This window comes from Mus musculus, chromosome 3, assembly GCF_000001635.26.
Source record: "Mus musculus strain C57BL/6J chromosome 3, GRCm38.p6 C57BL/6J".
In the NCBI taxonomy this organism is placed as follows: Eukaryota; Metazoa; Chordata; class Mammalia; order Rodentia; family Muridae; genus Mus; species Mus musculus.
This window is the reverse complement of record NC_000069.6, coordinates 142011149-142023513: the sequence shown is the minus strand read 5'-3', so window position 1 is coordinate 142023513 and position 12365 is coordinate 142011149. Positions and strand designations below refer to the sequence as shown.

At 38.5% G+C, this 12365-nt stretch overlaps 1 protein-coding gene across 6 annotated transcripts in view; it reads left to right on the top strand.

Annotated features, from left to right (window-relative positions):
* The window catches only part of Bmpr1b (bone morphogenetic protein receptor, type 1B), a 332451-nt gene that overhangs the window by 146072 nt on the left and 174014 nt on the right, over positions 1-12365 (top strand). The window contains exon 2 of one of the 6 annotated variants that reach the window (XM_006500942.2): positions 1995-2096. The exons of 4 other annotated variants lie outside the window; for them this stretch is intronic. The gene's annotated coding sequence lies outside the window, so the exon portion shown is untranslated. Of the gene's footprint in view, positions 1-1994; positions 2175-12365 lie in introns of all 6 variants that reach the window. One more of the 6 variants, XM_030252398.1, reaches the window with a different exon arrangement.

The following is a 12365-nucleotide window of genomic DNA, read 5'->3' as shown; positions in this document are numbered from 1 at the left end:
ATGTGGAAGAATATTTAGAACAGGAAGAAGAGACCTTCCTGTTCCTGTTTTGCATTATATTAAAACAAATATAAATATTTTAATCAAGAAATCTGTTTAGCTGTTATAGACCTGTCTAGGAAGTTCTTTACATACTAGGTCTGTTTCATCGAGCTTTTCTTTTAGAATAATACCATGATTTGTAGTTTGAACTATTATATATCATCTGTGTAGAAAACTGTCTAGTGGCAATTTTGCATTAATCCTTTTTTTTCTGGGGCATTTAAAATTATGCTGAATATTTTAAACAGATCAAAATTCCTAAGATGGAAAAATTTTTAGAGGAATACTTTTTTGTAGTTCCCAATTGAAATATAAATCTAGACTCTTGGAAGAAAAATTATCTCAGCAATCTTTACATGAGTCCTTGAAGGTAGTGAGTGCTGCTATGGAATGTTAGCTGAGTTCATCTCCTGCCTCCAGTGAGTCTATCACAGTGAACTCTGAATGACTCTTATTGCTGCTTTTGTTGGGTGGGAATTACGTCTTATTTGACAACACTCAAGAATATAAAATGCTTAGTTTTCCTTTACTGATTTCCATGGAAAATAAAAGGAAAATTGTAACTTTTAAGAGCATTAAATTTTAGGCAAAGCTACATGGTGCCCTTGGAAGGCAGAGGCAGGGGGATGGTAAGGGTGAGGCCAGGAGATCTCAAGCATGTGAGAAGAGAGCAGCTCTAAACTTCTGTCAGTTGTTCATTGTTTGTGTATGTCACTTGATTTGAAGTAAGGATATTATTTACAGATGAGACATCTTAAACAGAGGGAAAATTATTCTGAAAAAATGTACTATAAAAATAATGTCTTATAGAAGGCATATTTTAAATCAGCCATGCAGAATCGAGTTTTAAGAATTTAGCTTAAATTTATCAATTCAGCTTTATAATTTTCATCTTCAGTTACCAGTGGTTTATTCAATCAAGTAAAAGCCAACATTGGAAAACTAATGCTAATCTTCATGGAATTTATTTTGACGTTAGCAATTACAGTTTTGCCATTCTAGCTAAGGGGGAAATTCAGAGAAAAGTACTAACCTTAGTCAACAAGATACAAAGTTATAATTTAAGTGCCCGTGAGATTAAAATTTAGATGATCATCAATAAAAATTGGAGACTTCATGATACATATACTGACTAAATCTGGAGGGAAATCTCAAATACAATAGTTGGGTGACTTCTTTAAATGTTTGGTTTTCTTGATGATCTTTCCATGCTTCTCCTGGCAGTGCTAACTAGGAAGCTTGTTAGGGGGACAGCGAAGGATGAACTGGTCTTCAGAGGATTGTGTGGAACAAATAATCTCAGGAATCAGTCAGTGCCCCCGTCTCAGATATCAGCCAGCTCCCTTGAGCTTTTCAGTGGTGAGCATTTGTGTGTCCCAATCTTCTCTACTGAAGGGCTCTGAGGGCTTGATTACGACTTGTATTCATTACCTTCTGAGATTAGGTCTTACTATGTTAACTGAATAATGGGTTTGCTGAGCAGCCAGGGGTTTGGACTAGTCATTTACCTTTGTGTGACAGGACCCACTGGGTATCCAGGGATGGCACAGTAAGATTCAGTCATGGCAGTTGTCTGTGGGCTCTGGGCCTTCTTGAGGTTTCATTCATTCTTGCAGTTCATTCAGCGATGCCAATCCTGTGCCTATCAGGTGCTAGACACAAGCATGTTACTTCTCAAACAAAATGACTTGATCTCTTTGAGCAGCTGTTTTTAATAGAATAATTGAAACAGAGCACTTTGAATCAGGCACAGGAAGATAGGTGCTAATTTTTGGGTCTTTCCTCCTTTCTTATCTCCTGATTCCCCAGGGTGTCTCTAAACTTGTCTAGTGTGGTGTTCTCTGCAGGGACTGGCTACTTTCAGTGATTTGAGTTTGAGATCTATAAGACAAGAGTATGTAGAGTCATAGTTTCTGCTTCTAAAAATTTCACAACTTGCTTGCTTGTTTCAGATCAACATACAAAACAGGTACCACCCAGAAGAGCCATCCCAGAATGTGTGAGCAGACTTTCAGGAGGCAGGAGCTGAGGTCTTGCTGTGTCTAAGAGCTAAGGTGATGACCTTCAGTGGCTTTAAGTGCACATGACATTTCGTATGAGCAGACGGAGGGGAACTGTCTTCAGACAGGCTGGTAATGTCAGTATATATGTTAATTTAAATAGATGACATGCTAACAGAAAGGATATGTTGCTGGATAGCGATCTTGGCATTTTCCATGCATTAGCACACTTGATTCTCACAATAAGTCTGAGGTGCTAATTACTATTCTCTCCCTACCAATGGAAATATGTCTGACCTGTCTGATAGGTCTGAGTTATACTTATGACTACACAGCTTTCCTAAGTTTACAACTACATGAAAACCCTTTAATTACTTGATCAATCAAATTATGTTCTAATATATTTTAACCAATGATACCTTAAAATTTTCATATTTAGTTTTTAGACAGTCTTAAAAATTCCTTTTAAAATAAAATTTAATGCTAAACTTCTCCCCATAAATGCATAATGTGATTATCTAACACTAAAACATAAAAGGCTCTGATGGTTTGTCATGTGGGATTGTCTTCTCTTTTGTATAACCTAGGTCAGTGTGTTTGATTTTAATGGTTTCCTGTTTGTATGATTAAAAACAACTGATAACTCATCTCCAGATTAAATAGGGTAAAATACTGACTTTGCAAATGTTTATATGATAGAGTTATAGAATTCATTTGTATCTTTTTGGATACCAGTAACAGATCTGAGTTTGTTTTTTAATAATAAAAATTGAAGATAATCAAAGTGTATTGTATACTTGTGTGATCTGTGATAAGGAAACCCATTTTCTCCAGTCATTCTTGCTACTAAAAAGAAAAATGCAAAAAAGTTATAAAAGGTTTAACGTGTAACTTTTAAACTCTTCAAAGGGGCTATGTCAGTTTCAATGGGATTTGTATAAAGGGGAATTTTAAAAATTCTTTCAGGTGTTTTGGTGTTTTGGTGGTTTTGCCTGCGTGTGTCTCTGTGAGGGTTTTGGATCTCTGGAACTGGAATTACACAGTTATGGGCTGCCGTATGGGTGCTGAGGATTGAACCTGGGTCCTTTGGAAGAGCAGCCAATGCTATTCACTGCTGAGCCATCACTCTAGTCCCCTGGGAAATGTTTTTCTTATGAAATGTAGGCTGTACTTTTTGTATAATCAAAGAAAATCACTGTTTCTGATAGAAATAAAAACTACTTAGTAATTATTAAATAGCTAAAGATGAATGTTGACTTTCGTGATTGACGTTGGTAGGCTTTTAAGTAATGGTTTCTGTGTTCCTACACACAACGGTCTCTGATTTTTACTGTAGTATTCATTTCACAGCACACCCGATAACCATCAGGGCAAATGTGAGTTCTTTAACTGGGGCCTTACTGCTTGTGGGTATTTGCTATCATTTTCCTTGCTCATTCACAGATCTTTCTGTGGATTAGTGTTAACAATCTTGTATTTGAGTGTGCCTGTGAAACATGATGCCTCACCTAGGAGGCCCGCCCTCCATGGCGGTCGGTATATGAGGTGTGACTGTGAAGTGTGAGACCGATTCCACTTTATGGACACACTGTATGAAGTCTGTCTCTGGAGCGGTGTGATCTCATTTCACCATTCATGGGCGAGACTGTGTAGAAAATTCCTCCTGTTTCTCTCTTCTTGCCTTTACTCTTACAGGTCTTTGGGATCTAGCTCCTCTCTGAGACTGCACTTTCCCTTGGGACCCTCCATTTGGTTTTGCTCTTTAGTTTTTCTGTGTCTTGCCTGCTTAAGCCACATTCTTTCATTCATCATGTGGATGGACTTGCAATCACTCACGTGTACTTAAATCTACGCAGCAGCACAGAACTTTAATTAGTGAATTCAATTTTTATTAACTCTACTGAAGAGATCTTACAATTTTTTTTAAGATTGTAGCTGGTTTTACTAATTCTAAGATAACTTCTTTCAAAAGATGTTAAAATGTACAACAGTGAAGGTTTTTGCATCAATAACTATGGTAATTTAAATTTAACTAGATTCTGAGTACTGTGTAATCATATTGATACTTAAAATGAAATACAAAGTATTCATTATATATATTATATATAATATATGTATTAATTATATACTAATATATGTATGGGGCCAAGATCAGTACATGTATGTCAACACCCAGCAGTATTTTGTTATATAAGTACTATCTATGTCCTTTAAAAAAATCTCTCTCTTATTTTTGAGATTATAATATAATTAGATCATTTTCCTACTTCCATTTTCTCCCTCCTCTTCCAGACATATACCCCTCTTTACTCTTTCTCAAATTCATGGCCACTTTTTAATTGTTGTAACATAATATATGTACACACACATACACACACATTCCTAGGTACACAGGTACAGTCTGCTCAGTGTGTATAATGTTTCTTGTATATTTGTTGTCAGGGCTGACCATTTCCATTCATCTTGCTCTCCCTGGGGAGACTATTTTCCCACTCTCAGAAGTCTTTAGTTGCCTGTAAGGGAAGTAAGGTTGAGGTCTCCTGGGTTTTCCCAAATTGACATTAGCATGCCTGTCCTTGTTATTGCTCAGCTACTGTTTAGACAGTCTTGGTGAGGCTGTGAGTATAGCTCCTGACATTCCTCACAGACAGTCTCACAGCAAACTTCCATTCCTCTGGCTCTTACAGTCTTTCCATCCGTCTTCTTCAATATCATAGATGTATCTCTTGGAATGAGACTCAACAGCTCTGCATTTTGTTTGGTTGTGTTTTTTTCTCATGTTTTTTATCTTTTGCAAAGAGAACTGTTCTGTATACAGCTACCTATGTTCTTTAAAACAGTTTAAGGGAAAAGATAGAAAATGTTTGAAATTTCAGTCAATTATTGCTCAGCAGTTTTCTGAGAAAGCAGTACTGATAAAAGTATTAAGAATATTCTATTTGGGTCAATTGCATGTGTTAAGTTTAACATAACCTAGGTTTGATATTTACTTATGAGATCTTGAAAAAATAGATGAATTATTTCACTTTTCTCATCCTATAACAACCGTATCATTCATGAAATAATGTTGGAGATTTGTGTGTGTGTGTGTGTGTGTGTGTGTGTTTCAAGACAGGGTTTCTCTGTATAGCCCTGGCTGTCCTGGGACTCACTTTGTAGACAAGGTTGGCCTCGAACTCAGAAATCCACCTACCTCTGCCTCCCAAGTGCTGGGATTAAAGGTGTGGGCCACCACCGCCCCCAAATTATTTTAATATAAGGAGGAAGGCTTAGTTTCTAACTGTGGCAGAGTGACTTATTTATCATGTATGTGATCTTGTATTTGTTCCACAGTATCACACACATACCCCTCTTTGTAGACACATGCACTCATATACATACACATAAATTCTACACATGTCTAGACACACATATGGTGTATACCCCTTCCTTCCTTCCTTCCTTCCTTCCTTCCTTCCTTCCTTCCTTCCTTCCTTCCTTCCTTCCTTCCTTCCTTCCTTCCTCCTTTCCTTCTTCTTTCTTTCTCTCTCTCTATTTCTCTCTATTTCTCTCTTTTTTCTATATCTCTCTTCTTTCTTTCTCTCTCTCTATTTCTCTCTTTTTTCTATATCTCTGTGTATATGACTATATTGTGGTTTGTGTGTATATGTGTGTGTGTGTATATATATATATGAGAGAGAGAGAGAGAGAGAGAGAGAGAGAGAGAGAGAGAGAGAGAGAGAGAGAATGAATGGTGGTGTGTATATTAGATTATTGGTCTGCTACTGATGTCAATTGAAGAGAGCTTCTTGGTTAGGGATGGGAACCCATGTCCACTTCCCCCTCTCAGACTGAGACACTGTCTGAGTTGAACCTGTGCAGACCCTGTGCATGCTACCATAGTCTCTGTGAGCTCATGTGTGTGTGTGTGTCCTCTTGTGTGTGTAAGACACTGTTTCCTTAGAGTCATTCGTCTCCTCTGGCTCTTAAGATCTCTTTCTGCTTCCTCTTCTTCATAGCTCTCTGAGATGAAAACATTTAGGGCTTAGTCATTTAGAGCTGAGTGTTCCCAAATCTTTCACTCTCTGCACATTGTTCAGTTTCAGTTGTGGGTGGTTGGATGGGGAGGTATGGAGGGTCTAGGGCAGGTGGCTAGCGGAGGGATGGGAAGACATGATCACAATATATGGTATGAAAATATATGAAAATAATATCTGTGATTAAAAAAAAGAAATAAAATGCATAGAACACGTAGCTTTAAAAATGATTTTTTTTCACTTTTGTGGATGCTGGGTAAGAATCCATTATTATGATGTCAGCAGGGACATATTGCTGCCTCTTCAGATGTGGTCCTCTCTGAGCTTTGCATGTGTGTCTCCCTAGCATCCCTGCTGAGGTCCTTTCTTTATAAAGACACCAGAAATGTTAATGCAGGCCATTGCTCTGCATCTTAAGGAATTACCTTTAAAGCCTTCTTCCTCCAAACCCAACTGCATTCTGAGGTAGTGAGCATTTCCATATAAGAATTTTAGGGGCATTCTGCTCATTACACCAGGTTCACAGTGTTAGTACTCTTTAAAAAGTACTTATTGCTTAACATGAAGATGGTATGGTGCTTTTGGTATCTAAATCAGTTATATATGTAACAAACACTACCATTTCTGAAGAAAAAATGGGTGGGAGCCTGGGCGACGAGCTCACATGACAACATTAGAGGAAGTCGTTCGTTTATGATGGTGGTCACATCAATTAAGCAATGGAAGATGGGTTAGAAATATAAAATGTTTCAAGTAATGTGGGGCTGAGACTGGTCTGGGTGAAAAGATGTGAGAGCTAATTTGGCTGGAAAACAAGTTTTCACATCTTGAGAGGCTAAGCATCTATGAGATAAAGGACATGTATTCCAGAGTGTTTCATAATCTGAGCTGGGCTTTTCTGATCCCGTAAGGGACCTGTTGGAGATTATTAAATTATTCAAAAAATTTGAGGAAGCCACAGTTCCTTCATTCGTAGGCTTCTACATGGTTGACAAACCCAGTTCTACATTCATGCATTATTCCCATGATTACAGCCAGTGTCTGACACCGCACTTGAAATGATCTTGTTGGTTGTCCATGCTAACAGGTATGTAGGGTATTAGGAGTCTCATGCGTCCTGGGTAGCGGCGCATGGTGACTGTGCAGCCCAGCTCACTACATACGGTTCAAGGATGCTTGCAGACCTTGTCTTCCGCACCTCCGGGCCCCAGAGAGAGTCTGCAAACATTTTATGGACCCTCCTGAGATTGTGATTTGGTGTATTAAGGTATTTCTTACTTCCCACATTTCTCTTAAATGCTGTTGCCATCATCGTCTGAGCCACGTTGGCGATCTTTATGAGGACAGCATTCTTCCTTGAACTGGAATATAAAATTTCTCCAGAAAATATGCAGTCGGGCTCCATTTCATAAAGTTAATTTACTTCACAGAGTTCTGGAAATGTTTTGGCCAGTGAAGTTTTTGATCTTTGATTAAAATGTCAGGTAATAAAAATATTATGTGAGTTGGGCCTATCTGAAATATAATCTAGACTACAGAGTATGGCTTTAGTTGCAGCTTGGAAAAGTTTGGCGAACTTATTATTTTTGAAGTCCTTCTAGAACGGAAAAAAAAGAGAAAAGGTCAAAATGAGAGATAATTTGAAAATTAATTTTCAAAGATTTAAATGTTAATTGAATTGTCTGTATGCTTTCCCTGTCAAATTCTTAATAGTCTTTGAAGTAGTCTTAGCTGCAGGGTTAATGTCTACACATTGAATTATTACATGGTTATAAAACCCAGTAACCTCTTTTACCTCGTTAAAATGGTCTGGAATGCTAAATTTGTATTTTCTTTTGCAAATACGAAGGGGTAGAAACGAGGCAAATCATTAAGATGTCAGCTTTAGACTGGGCGGTGTAGTGCTTGTCTTTGTGGGACTGTGAGGAGGGGTTGTGAATGCAAGAGCTGTGTTACATAGAGAGACCCTAATTCAAACACAGTACAATCTCATACAACTCAACACAGCAGCAAAAGCCAACACAGATGGTACTTTTAGTCAGTATTAAGTGCTTATTATTATTATTATTATTAGTAGTAGTAGTAGTAGTAGTAGTAGTACCATTGTGTGTCTCCATGTGAGAGTATATGTGTATGTGTGGCAGTGTGTGTATCTGTGTGTGCGTGCATACAGAGGGCAGAAGAGGGCTTCGGGTGCTGTCCTTTGTTAGCCTCTGCCTACTCATTTGGAGGCAAGGTTTCTTCCTGAACCTGACCCTTGTGGGATTTCTCTTCCCTTGATCACACTGAAGCTAGCAACCGCCAGTATTCCACAGGGGTTACAGAGATATACTGGGCTTGTTTTGTAGGTGTTGGGGTATGAAGTCTCATGTTCCTGATGGCATGTCATATTCTCTCTCTCCAGCCTTCTATGTCATTTTTGGTTTTGAAAGTCATCGTTCAATAGAAGTTAATGTTATATGGCTATTTACTCGTTCTAAGTGAAACATCTCATAGCTAAAGTGTGTTAACTCTTGCTTTTGCATGCATACATAATTATGTAGCACATATATATATGTGTGTGTGTATATATACACATATATACATATATACATACACACATATACATATATACACACACACATATATATATACATACACGCATATATATATATACACACATACATATACATATATGTATACGTACACACACACACACACACACACACACACACACACACACATATATATGGCTGGCCTGGACTGTAGTTTTAAAAGTCTTTATCAGTGGGCATAGTATCGTGTCTCATTTCTTAAGTCAAAGGACCGTTTCTCGGGATAGCTTGGGTATTGTGCAGTAAGTATTCTACACAGCTTCACATTTTTGTAATATGAGATAGCCATGTTAAAGTATAACACAAGAAAAAATATTTGACATTTTGAGACAAATTAGGCTTTAGGGTATGCTCTAATTTTAACAAAAACAAAAGCTATACTGTTTGTAGCCAGAAAACCACATATCTTGGAGTTAAACATGGAAAATGTTTATAGTGTTGTATAGTTTTATTACTACAGACAGAAGGAAATACTTTATGAAGTACCTTCCAGCCAGTGAGAAACTTTATACAGGCCAACAATAAAGAGGCATATGAAAATATTTCTTTCTTTAGTGAGAATGGGTGATAAAACCTTGAGATACTGAGACATTCACTTTTTAACAAATGGGGTCTTTTTCTGGCTTTTATGTGGAAGCCGACAGCTGGGCAATTGGAAGGCTTTGTGAGTTAGAGTTGTCCTTGATGAGAGGGCTTGCTGTATTCCTTAACAACCTCTCTTGCTTGGTGCAAGGCTAAGAACTCAAGTCGACACCCTGCCACAGTGGCCAGAAGTCACACAAATCAATAGTCTTTTGGGGGATGAGGAAATGCCATAGCAAACCTATGTGTTCCCTGTGGATTTTGGTTAGTAGGAGAGAGAACTGAACCTCTCCCCACCACCGCTGCAGACGTATGCACAGTTTTTCCTTATTTCCAGGGTGGTCAACTGGGAGAGCTCATTTATTTTCCCTGAAAACACCTCTGAAAAGTGTCTCTTCTTTATTTGTGCTGTTTTCTTAGCAGACTATTTTTTTCTCATGTCATACTTAAAATGACTTCCACTGCCTTATTAAACACATTTGGATGTCATTCATAATGTTATCACTATTGATCTAAAAAACGATAGAATGTTAAACTTGCTCAGGCAGGGCTCACAAGATGTCACTCTTCAAGTAAAACCAGAGTGACTTACTTCTGTTCCTTGTGCCATTTTGGTTGCTTCTATGAGTCTCAGTAATTTGATTATTTTTTAAAATTAACACTATTGAGCAATCATTGTGTGTTCTTGGTGTGTGTGTGTGTTTTCATGTGCATGCCTATTACACCTATGGACAACTTTGTGGAGTCGGGTTTTTTCCACCTTCCCTTGGCTTCCAGGCACTGAACTCAAGTCAGCAGGCTTTCATGGCAAATGCCTTTATTGTTGAGCTGTCTGTTTCCGCAAATGCTTATGAGTACTTCTGTCTCATACTAGCATGCCAGTATGATTTCCTTAGTCTTATAAGCTTATTTAATGCTTTTTAAATCCCAGTAGGTGTTAGAAAATATTACCTTTTGTCTGCAATCTAGGAGCTTTAGACTGGTCACTGTGTGACCCATCTTCCCATCACTGATCTCTGAAGGGTCCTTCATGCCACTCCTGACGAAGCCTTCAATGACTCCAGCCCTTATCCCTACATGTCATGTGGATTAATACCAGTTCATTGGCACACCATACAAGCTGTTGTGCAATGTGGTAAACTTCTGTGACATGATTTCTTTTGTGAGCCAGTGACGTTTTATTTTGTCCTTGAATAGACACTTCCCAGCTGAGATAGTCTTCTCCCCACCCTCACTTTTTCTGTCAAACCTCTTGTGCCATTATAAAGTGTCTTAAAGCCTTTCTGGGAAATATCCTGCATCCTCTCACTTAGTTCTTCAAGGGCTCTGCTGTGTGGCCTTTGTGGTGGTGTTGGGCATTTACATTTATCATTATTTTGGGGTTTTGCTTCAAGTAGTCACTTTGTCTCTACTAGACCCAACTCTTCACACAATATACTTTTGTAACTATTTCTTATGCCACTCTGTGTGTGTGTGTGTGTGTGTGTGTGTGTGTGTGTGTGTGTGGTGTATGAGGTGTGTGCAACGTGTGTTGTATGTAGTATGTACATGTGTATTGTATGTATTGTGTATGTGTGTGGTATGTGTGTTGTGTGTGTGTGATATGTGTATCTTTTATGTGTTGTGTGTGAGTATGCTGGTATGTGTGCTATGTGTGTGTGTGTGGTATGTTATATGTGTGTCATGTGAGGTGTGGTGTAGAATGTGTGTTGGGTGGTATGGTGTGTGTGATGTTTCTATGGCTTATATGGTATGTGTGTGTGGTAGATGTAGTATGTGGTATCTGTATATGTGTGTGTTTGTGTGTGTGTGGTGTGGTGGGTATGTGGTATATAGTGTGTGGTATTTTATATGTGGTGTGTGTGTGTGTGTGGTATGCATGGTATTTGTGTGTGTTGTATGATGTGGGTGTGTTGTATGTGTTGTGGTATGTATGTGTGTGTTGTGTGCTGTGTTGTGTGTTGGTGTGTGTGATGTGTATGGTGTGTGTGTGTGTGTGTGTAGTGTGTATGGTGTGTGTGTATTAATAGCTCATTAAGGACTTTCTAGTTTGCCTCCATCTAGCCCTAGAACAGACTTGCATATTTTACTCACCCAATATATATATCTGGATTTTTAGCGTATACTATTTATACTGAACATCTGTTACTTGATAATTAATTCATTTGTTGAGGGCTTTCATCTTTTTTGTTATGTCAGTAATTTTGATTATAATTAATGTAACCAGGAAGAATGTTTATTTTTAATGTGGAAATAATCTTTTCTTTAAATAGTGTCATCAGATGTTGATGCATAAAGTGACCACGCAGAAATGTCATATCTGATATCTATGTCCTGGCCTCCCATGATGCTCTGAAGATAACTAGGGGCTTGCAGAACCCCTGAACACTGCTGTCTAAGAGTCTCTTGTGAGGCTTTGCCAGTGCCTGACAAATACAGAAGTGGATGCTCACAGTCATCTATTGGATGGAACACAGGGTCCCCAATGAAGGAGCTAGAGAATATACCCAAGGAGCTGAAGGGGTCTGCAGCCCTATAGGAGGAGCAACAATATGAGCTAACCAGTATCTCCAGAGCTCCCTGGGACTAAACCACTAATCAAAGAAAACACATAGTGGGACTCATGGCTCTAGCTATATATGAAACAGAGGATGGCCTAGTTGGCTGTTGATTGGAGGAGAGGCCCTTGGTCTTGTGAAGGTTCTATGCCCCAGTATAGGGGACTGCCAGGAACAGGAATGTGAGTGGGTGGGTTGGGGAGCAGGGGGAAGGAGGAGGGGATAGGGGATTTTCAGAGAGGAAACTAGGAAAGGGGATAGCATTTGAAATGTAAATGAAGAAAATACCTAATAAAAAAAAAAGAGTGAATGGGAAATTACAGTGTAAATAGAATTGTCTGTAATGGCAAGAGCCACAAGCCCTGCCCTGCCCTTCATGTTTGTGCTTGTGCAAATAAACCATTTAACCACTTTTGGAATTTGATTTTCCAATCTTTAGATAGATTCATTCCATTTACTTCTTCCTCATTATATAAGTATACATAATATTTCAAATGTATCTGGGCCTTGTTAATTGAAGCTGGGCTACACAATTTTATCAGCATGGTTTTGCCTCTGCTTCTTCTAATACTA